The 10825-nt window shown below is 35.2% G+C and overlaps 1 pseudogene; it reads left to right on the top strand.

The window, feature by feature from the left end:
* Positions 1 to 1598: 1598 nt before the first annotated feature.
* On the top strand, positions 1599 to 8765 carry LOC122016817 (annotated as a pseudogene).
* The last annotated feature ends 2060 nt before the right edge of the window (positions 8766 to 10825 follow it).

The following is a 10825-nucleotide window of genomic DNA, read 5'->3' as shown; positions in this document are numbered from 1 at the left end:
CACCTCGCACGATGACCCCTTGGTGATATGTGCCATTATATGTAACTATAATATGATGAGAGTGTTTGTAGATACGGGAAGCTTAGTAAATATGTTATACATGGAAGTCTTTGACCAAATACAAATTGATCGAGAGGAACTATGACCTATGTTAACAACCTTGTTTGGGTTCACTGATCATGAATTACAACCATTGGGGTAGATTAGACTCCCTATTTCACTGGTGAGGAACCCTTAATACAAACTCGATGCACTGTCTTCATGGTGGTCTACGCTCCTTCATCTTACAATATCATCCTGAGAATGCCTACTCTCAGTTCATTCTATGCGGTGGTCTCTATATGGAGATGGTTAAAATTGATGTCCGGTGTGTCAAATGTGGTCATTAATGTCGCCCGGTTTATGGTTGACATGTGTGGATGCCACACCGAGAAAGCGACTTGAGATGATTATTGAGATTCCATGGATTCGAGTGACTAATCCAATTACCCAACGCTTGAGCCTGCCTTTTTTGCCCCTAGATTTTATGGTTGAAATTTTGAGCTCTGACTCTTATAAGGACCTGGGTTAATTTAGATCCTCATTCGATAGAGGCATAGAGCAATCCCAGATTCTCAATGAAAGGGCTTGTCAACAGAGTTTGACTTGCTTGAGGAATGGGAGTAAGCAGTGAAGCTTAACCAAGGTAGGAAAGAAAGGATTTTGCTAGTTTTGGGCAATTAAGAATAGGGAATGAAGGGACGGCACATGAAAGAGGCTTAAGAATCTCATCACAATCAGTAGGACCCTAAAGAAAGAGTGAAATCAATGAAGAACCATGATAGGATACAGCCATGGCAGTCTTGCTTGTTCCGTGAGCTTGTGCGAAGTAAATTTATCTTAAAGAGATAGAGATAGAGTCAAATTTCAATCTCGACTTCACCAAAATAGTATTATATAGTTATTCTATCTGTGCTCAAATTACACCATCATCAGATCCAACCCTTAACTATCATAAAATTTGAAATATGCAACGAACAACGTAGAATGAAAATGAACTTTAGTGGAAAAATTGGATGGGGCTAAAGTATCCCGTGAGTGAAAAAGTCCACGATTTCACTTCAACTAAGTATCGATTTAGAGTTGGCCGATCTGATAGGACGACGAAGATCATGGGTCAGCCGACGACATGATATACTCTTCACGACTTGTGGGGAATTTTTGCGGAGCATGATCGTCGCATTAGTCGAATTCCAAGAACAGGATATCTAGATTATTAAAAAAATGAATTACAATTTCCTTACCTGCCTTCTAATTGCCGGCCATCCCAGCACAGTCTCACGTGATCGGTCCCACGATCATTTTTGAGAAGGAAAATTATAGTTGGCCAGTAGAGAAGAGGACTTTTTTCCTATCCTTACCTTGTGATAGTAACTCTGTTCCATACTAATCAAGTCAACCTGTCCACGGAGCGTCTTGGGCTTTATAGTAGCACCTTTAGTCATTTGTCAATTAGTTTTACGGCCCGCTTCTCTGTTGATTTCCGCAATATAATAAGGTTTGATCTCGTGACAGCCGGGAGATTTCTCCTCATTCTCGACTTCTCCTACCTCCGGTCCATGGCTTCCCGGCGGCGTACGTATTCTTCTCAAAGTTATCATCCTAGGCGACAACGGGCGAGATGTGCATCCACTTCTTACGAGGAAAAATATTCTTTTTTTTTATCTGGTCAATGCGTAGAATGCTTTTTGATCTTTATTCCCTCTTGATAGGGTTGGGAAGACATCTCTGATGAATCAGTACGCTCAAAGCGCTCTACAACTCGCTTTAGCGTTTTTTTACCTTAATTTGGATTAAAGGTTTATTTTTTGGGGTGGAATTATCTATTTCTGATGCGAAGTTTGGTTTTGGTCGGTAATTGTTAGATATGTGAACCAGAAGTTCATCAATCAGTATAAAGCTACCATTGGTGCTGATTTTCTTGACCAAGGTAGATTGTTCATCTTACAGGTTAAGAATCTTACAATGTGTTTTCACCTTACAGTATTGTTTCTCTCCTATGAATGATACAAGTGTACTATCATGACAAATACGTTTCTCGTGAAACTATTTTTGATTGTGACGTGAATTCTTTTGATGTCATGTCTGTATAAAAAAGATTAAAAAAAAAGGAAAGGTCATCATTTACTTGATTAATTGTGTGTTTATCCCGCGATTGATGCTGCGGTTTTTATTCATAATCTATCCAAGTCATTTAGTTACTTACCTGAAGTCAGCGTCTATTCAATGATTTTCCTCCAGATTTTAAATGAGCAAACATGAAAATGAACTCCTGTTATTGCCTTTTTCTCTACTTATGATTGGAATGCTCCATGTCAATGAGATCAAATAACTGCGAACTGTTGGAATAATGACATGTCATAACTTATGTCAGACCATAAGTTTCAAGTATTTTGGACTGTCTGGACATGCTACTGCTTTATTTTATTATCTATAAACTCTACGGCAGCTTATTATGCTGATTTCTGATCAATTTTACAATGTATAGTGATTTCCTTGCAAGAACCTTGAACCTTGTCGCCTATTTTCCAATAGTAAATGATGGGCTTGTTTTTTCATTGTTACCTAACTCGTGTTGAATGAAATTTTGAATATTTATTCTCTTTGGGAAAATAGGGACACTGCTCAGAACTTTTTATTGATGAATGAAATCTAGAAGAGAAATAGTAGTTTCGGCAACATACCTAGAATGCATTAGATTCCTTACAATAGAGGATAGCAAGTGCAAGTTCCATTACAAATTACATCAAACTTGGTTAAAAAGTGTTTCTCACTTCATGGTGTCATATTGGAAATATTGATATGGTTTGATAATTTTCCTAATCTATTGCAGTTTCTGACCTAGGAAACATACTATCGGATGTGTGGAGGTAATGATTATGTAACTATATTACAAAGAATTGTAACCCACAGTAACTTGATTAGCAGGAGAATGTTCTTGTTTTTGGTTCAATATTTATGATTCAAGAGATCACATTCTAAGAACAACCTGGAAAAGTGAATATTAGAAACAAGAGGGATAACATGTGAAAATTTGAGCTTATATATTCTTCTCGTTTTTGCTTTGTTGTTGTTGTTTGTGTGTGCACGTGCTCTAGGAGAGAGAGTGTCATATGTGTATAGAAAAACTGAAAAAGCAATGTTGTTGTTAGTGACGAATGTGTAGAATTCATGAGGATTTTTTTCTTAATTGTTGATTGTTCATATGCAAGTAATTTCTATAAGCTATGGCCTAATAGAAGTAGTTTCTATGAGTTTTTTATTCTTCAAATATGGGACACAACAGGACAGGAAAGGTTTCAGAGCCTTGGTGTGGCTTTCTATCGTGGAGCTGATTGTTGTGTTCTTGTCTATGATGTTAATGTAATGAAATCATTTGATAACTTGAATAATTGGCGCGAGGAATTTTTGGTTCAGGTGAATGATGCTTTGGCCCTTCTTGTTCAGTTTGCTATGAGATAAAAGGGGACTTGACTGAACATTTTGTTACGTTGCATCTATGTGGTTTTCTCATTTTTCGGTCAGACCCTGAGAACTTCCCTTTCATAGTCTTGGGTAACAAGATTGATATTGATGGTGGCAACAATCGTGTGGTAAGATGTTCCCTCCTTTTCTATACAATGCAGTAGCAACAACAACATCCAAGTCTTATACCATTAGATGAGGTCGGCTATATAGATCCTTTTACGCCATTGAACTCTATCTCTTACTATATCGTCATTTAATACTTAAATAATTTTTATCTTATTTTGTTGTTGCTAACCAAGTCTTTTTTAGTATTCTTCATTTGATATGTGTATTTGTCATAGTTTTACATCGCCTAACTAGAGTATTTATTGGTCGTTACATGCTTGTACCATTTCAAACGTATCTCTCGGAGTTTCCCTCAATAGATGTAACTCCGACTTTCTCTCTAATGTTCTCATTTCTTATTCTATCCATCCTCGTATATCCACGCGTCCACCTTTAACATCTCCATTTCTGCAACTCTCATCTTCTGCTCATGTGCTTAAGTCATAGATCAACATTCAACTTCATATAACATAGTAGGTCTAATTGTGATTTTGTAGAATTTTCTTTTAAGTTTTAGAGGTACTTTACAGTCATATAAAACACCTGATGCTCTCTTTCATTTCAACCATCCTACTTGTATTCTATGTAAGATATCTCTCTTAATCCTTCCATCGTTTTGTAAAAATAATCCTAAATATTTAAAGTTCTCAGTTCTGGGTAACTCATTATCTTCTATCTTAACAATTGTCTCATTACATCTAATATTGCTAAATTTAAATTTCATATATTCTTTCTTTATTCTACTAAGTCTAAAACATTTCTCTTCTAGTATTTCTCGCCAAGATTATAGTTTAGCATTTATTCATTCACGTGTTTCATCTACCAAAATAATATCATCTACAAACAACATGCACCATGATTTTGTGTTTTGAATATGTGTATGTGTATATTGAGTTCGTTCATAATTAATGTAAAAAGATAAGGATTTAAAGTTAATCCTTGATGTAACCTTATCTTTGTTAGAAATGCTTCAGTTACTCCGTCTGAAATCTTTACTCTGGTCGTTACATCCTCGTACATATTCTTAATTAGTTCAATATATATTAAGCTAACACATCTCTTTTCTAAAATTTTTCATATAATTCCTCTTAGGACTATATCATAAGTTTTTTTCTAAGTCAATAAATACCATGTGTAGATCTTATTTTTGCTCCCGATATTTTTCAATTAGTTGTCTAAGAAGATGTATAACTTCTATTATCGACCTTTCAGGCATGAACCCAAATTGATTTTCGATCACCGTGGCTTCCTTCCTTAATCTTTTTTCTATTACTTTTTCCCAAAGTTTCATGGTATGCCTCATTAATTTAATACCTCTAGAGTTTGCATAATTTTGTACGTCTCCCTTATTCTTATATAAGGGAACTAGAGTACATACCCTCCATTGATCAAACATTTTTTTCATTTTAAAAATTATGTTAAATAATTTTGTAAGTCATTCAATACATTTTGTAAGTCATTCAATACATTTTTTTCCCTAGACACTTTCATACATCTATCGAAATATCATCTGGTTCAACGGCTTTTCTATTGTGCATCCCATTTAAAGTTTGAATTTTACGATAAAAATTTAAATTTCTATATTCATTTGAGCTACTTAAATTATCTAAGTTAAGTTGGTCACCTAAATCTTCATTAAAAAGTTGATGAAAATACTTTTTCCACCGCTCTTTTATTTCAAAGTCGTTTACTAGTACCATATTATATTCATTTTTAATACATTTTGTTTGGATAAAATCTCTTGTCTTCCTTTCTCTCACTTTAGTTATTTTATAAATGTCTCTTTTCTCTTATTTTATATCCAATTTTTGATATAATCGTTCAAAAGTTTTATTCTTTGATTCATGCATTATTTTCTTAGTCTTTTTTTTTGTCTATGGTATATTTTTTAAAATTTTCTTCATTCTTACAAATATATAATTCCTTATAAGCTGTTCATTTTTCCTTCACTTTCTCTTGTACTTTCTCATTCCACCACCAAGATTCCTTATTTAGTGGTGCATGTTTCTTTGACTCACTGAGTACACTTTTAGTTACTAGTGCATGTCCATACAATGCAACAACAACAACAACAACCAAGCCTTTTCCCACTAGGTGGGGTCGACTATATGAATCCTTTTACGCCATTGAGCCCTATCTCCTATTATATCATCATCTATATTTAAATAAATTTTATCTTGTTTTATTGTTGCTAACCAAGTCTTTTTTGGTCGTCCTCTTCCTCGTTTGATATGCATGTTTATCATAGTTTCACATCGCCTAACTGGAGCATTTATTGATTGTCTAAGTACATGTTCGTACCATCTTAAACGTGTCTCTCGGAGTTTGTCCTCAATAGATGCAACTCAGACTTTCTCTCTAATACTCTCATTCCTTATTTTGCCCATCTTCGTATGTTCACACATCCACCTTAACATCCTCATCTCTGTAACTCTCATCTTATGCTCATGTGCTCGAGTCATAGCCCAACATTCAGCTCCATATAACATAGCAGATCTAACTGCGATTTTATAGAACTTACCTTTAAGTTTAAGAGGTACTTTACGGTCACATAAAACACCCGAAGCTCCCCTCCATTTCACCCATCCTGCTCGTATTCTATGTAAGACATCTCTCTCAATCCCTCCATCATTTTGTAAAAATGATCCTAAATATTTAAATCTCTCGGTTTCGGGCAACTCGTCCCCTCCTATCTTAACAATTGCTTCATTACTTCTAATATTGCTAAACTTAAATTCCATATATTCTTTCTTTAATCTACTAAGCTTAAAACCTTTCCCTTCTAGTATTTCCCTACAAGATTCTAGCTTAGCATTTACTCCTTCACGTGTCTCATCTACCAAAATAATATCATCTGCAAACAACATGCACCATGGTACCGTGTCTTGAATGTGCGTAGTGAGTTCGTCCATAATTAGTGTAAAAAGATAAGGACTTAGAGCTGATCCTTGATGTAATTCTATCTTTATTGGAAATGCCTCAGTTACTCCGCCTGAAGTCTTTACTCTGGTCGTTACATCCTCATACATATCTTTAATTAGTTCAATATATGTTACGCTAACACCTCTCTTTTCTAAAATTCTCCATATAATTTCTTTTGGGACTCTATCATAAGTTTTTTCTAAGTCAATGAATACCATGTGTAGATCTTGTTTTTGCTCCCGATATTTTTCAATTAATTGTCTAAGGAGATGTATAACTTCTATTGTCGACCTTCTAAGCATGAACCCAAATTGATTTTCTGTCACTGTGGTCTCTTTCCTTAATCTTTTTTCTATTACTTTTTCCCAAAGTTTCATAGTATGACTCATTAGTTTAATACCCATATAGTTTGCACAATTTTGTATGTCTCTCTTGTTCTTATATAAGGGAACTAGGGTACTTATCCTCCATTGATCAGACATTCTTTTCGTTTTCAATATCATATTAAATAATTTTGTAAGCCATTCAATACCTTGTTTTCCTAAGCATTTCCATACCTCTATCGGAATATCATCTGGTCCAACGACTTTTCCATTGTGCATTTCATTTAAAGTTTGTTTTACTTCTGAAGTTTGAATTCTACGATAAAAATTAAAATTTCTATGCTCATTTGACCTAATTAAATTACCTAAGTTAAGTTGGTCACCTAAACCTTAATTAAAAAGTTGATGAAAATACATCTTCCACCGTTCTTTTATTTCTCCATCATTTACTAATACCCTATTACATTCATCTTTAATACATTTTATTTGGCTAAGATCTCTTATTTTCCTTTCTCTCACTTTAACTATTCTATAAATGTCTCTTTCCCCTTCTTTTGTATCCAATTTTTGATATAAGCGTTCAAAAGTTTCATTTTTTGCTTCACTCACTACTTTCTTAGCTTCTTTCTTGGCTATTGTATATTTTTTTAAGTTTTCCTCATTCTTACAAATATATAATTCCTTATAAGCTATTCATTTTTCCTTCACTTTCTCTTGTACTTTCTCATTCCACCATCAAGATTGTTTACTTATTGGTGCATGTTGCTTTGACTCACCGAGTACACTCTTAGCTACTATTTTTAAATTTGATACCATCTTATCCCATGTTGTATTAGAGTCATCGTATATTTCACCTAATGCTTGTACTTCTACCTTCTCCTTAAATATATTTTGTTTCCCATCCTTTAACTTTCACCACTTAATTCTAATCATTGTATATATTTTCTTTCTATTGATACTATGTTTGAGGCGTATATCCAACACTACTACCTTATGTTGGGTAGTTAAACTTTCTCCAGGGATGACTTTACAATCTTTACAAATATTTCTATCCTTCTTCCTAACCATAAGAAGGTGAACTCTCGCTTTGAATTTATATATGTCTATCCAAACAAACAAAACGAGTAAATGAAATTTATTGAACCATTATTTTGACTGAAATGTTGGAGATGTTAAGATAAAAATGGTAGATTGTAGTAAAAAATCTCACTTCGAGTTTAAATATGTCTATCTAGATAAACAAAACAAATAAATTAGATTCATTGAACCATAATGGGTTCTTTTGAGTGAAATGCGGGAGTTGTTGAGATACAAATGGTAGATTGACGTAACAAAACTCTTCAAATATCTAAATATTTTTAAAATGTTTTTTTTTCTATTCTAATATCTAAGTTATACTATATGTTTTTTAAAAAATAAATTCTTCTTTCAATTTCTGCGCTTTTAGGTCTCTTAAAAGAAAGTGAAGGCATGGTTTAGGTCTCAAAGGGAAACATTCCCTATTTTGAGACATCAGCTATAGAAGGATTCAACGTTGAAGTTGCTTTCCAGTGTATTGCTAAGAATGCCCTAAATAATGAACCAGAGGAAGATATGTAAGTATTGCTGCTATCATCTGTCATCACCCTCATTAACCATAATTGTATTACTATATTCTCTCCATATGGAATATTGACTGACACTTAAAAATTGTTAGCATTTAAAAAGCCATGAATTATCACCACTATCTTCCATAGCATTTGGGTTGTTGATCTGTGTTCTAAGCTGTGGCGGTGTTCCTGTTTCAGAACTTTTCCTATATATTCTTTTGTTAACATTTTTTCTTGCCAACCTCATCGTTATCCATGTAGATATCTACCGGATACGATCGATGTGGCTGGACGCTCAACGCAACAGGGGTCATCATGATAGATGGAATTGATGCGTCTCTGAGGTTGAGATTCTTCCTTGTCGTATTAATGTCTCATTATATTCTCAGCTAACCTGTAATTTATGTCATACTTGGCGGTGGTTGGTACTATGATGTTTTTTCTTGTTTATGCCATGTACAACTCTTGCTCAATCTTCTGCCAACGAACATTCAGTGCGAAGTAATTCCTTTCCCAAAGGGATTTTCTAATCTACACAGAACTACATGGCTGCATACAGGAATTTTATTCTTGTTGTGAGAATGACCAAATGACGATATTATTGTTAAGTTTTGTTATGGTATCTGGATAACTCACAAGACCAAAAACTAACTGATAAGCTTGAAAAGTTCTTCAAATGGAAAAATTTTTCCTCTACCCCCACAGAGAGACTGGTAGCCTATTTAACCTTATTACAAAATGACCTTTCGAGTTCCCTAAGTATCGGGACGGACAAACTAATTGAAAACAAGCATAAAGAGATTCTTCAACATTAATGCAAGTGAATTAACTGTTAATCATGCAGCCAATAAGGTGGATATGTCAACACTCCCCCTATCCTCTAGATTTGGTTGCATTTAGGAACCTTAGTGATTTTAGACCAATCCTGTCTCGATGATGAATAAACAAGGTTTTCCGAAGTACTTTGGTCAGCATATCAGCCTTTTGATTTTCGGTAGGGACATGTATGAGCTGAATTTCTTTGTCTTTGACGGTTTCACGGAGTGCATGGTAACGAACTTTGATATGTTTTGCTCGACTAAAGTGAGTAGGATCCTTTGCAATTGCTATGGCAGCTTGGTTGTCAATCATCAAAGGTGTTGCTGCCTCTGGTGTGAAACCAATGTCTGATAGCAATTGTCGTATCCATGTACATTGATTTCTAGCGAGAGCTGCCGCAATGTATTCCGCTTTCGCCGTTGATTGTGCCACAACATCTTGTTTCTTTGTGCTCCAGGAGAAAGGAGCGTTGTTGAGGTAAAAGATATAACCAGAAGTACTTTTTGCATCCTCTGCCCCGGCATAATCACTGTCCGAGTATCCTTCCAAATTTGTGAAGCTTTCGTTGTCGCCTGTTGCAGGGAAGAACAGGCCCAAGTCCATTGTGCCTTTCACATACCTGAGGGCTCGTTTAGCAGCTGCCAAATGTGCTGAAGTTGGTTGCTCATGTAGCGTGAGAGAAGATTCACCAGAAAACTTAGATCAGGTCTGGTATGGGATAGATATATCAAACTTCCCACAATACCTCTATAAGTAGCAGCATCAGGTTTTTCTCTTCCTGTAATAGAGGTTATTGCTCCTTTGTAGTCAGTAGGACAAACAACTGGGTTGACTTCATTCATCCCGTATTTATGCAGTAGATCCATGCAGTACTTGGTTTGTCCTACAAAGGTTCCAACTCCCTTCTTTTGATGAACTTCCATTCCCAAAAAATATGTCATTAAACCCAAATCTGTCATCTGGAACTCCTTCATGACTGAATCTTTAAAACTTGTAATTAGAGATGGGTTGTTGGCAGTAATAAGCAAATCGTCAACGTAAACAGAGACCAACAAAACTTGGTTTTCACTTCTTTTCACATACAGCGAGTAATCGACATAGCTTCGAGTGAAGCCACTTGCTGTCAGATATCTATCAATGCAGTCATTCCATGCGCGTGGCGCCTGTTTTAGGCCATACAAGGCTTTCTTTAGACGGTAAACTTTGTTCTCTTGTCCATTAACTATAAACCCTTCTGGTTGGTATATATATACTTCTTCCTCCAACACTCCATTCAAAAATGCCATCTTGACGTCCATATGATGTACCTCCCAATCTTGGACTGCTGCCAAGGCTAAGATCATCTTGATTGTGTCCATCCTTGCCACTGGTGCATATACTTCATTGTAGTCGATCCCTTGTTTCTGAGAGTATCCTTTTGCCACAAGTCTAGCTTTAAACTTGTTAATACTCCCATCTGAATTTCTCTTAGTTTTGTAAATCCATTTTACTCCTACAACACTTTTTCCAGCTGGTCTGTTCACAAGCTCCCATGTATTATTTTGCTCGATAGATTTTAAT

Source organism: Zingiber officinale, chromosome 8B, assembly GCF_018446385.1.
Source record: "Zingiber officinale cultivar Zhangliang chromosome 8B, Zo_v1.1, whole genome shotgun sequence".
In the NCBI taxonomy this organism is placed as follows: Eukaryota; Viridiplantae; Streptophyta; class Magnoliopsida; order Zingiberales; family Zingiberaceae; genus Zingiber; species Zingiber officinale.
The sequence above is the reverse complement of the archived record's forward strand: the minus strand, read 5'-3'. Positions and strand labels throughout refer to the sequence as shown.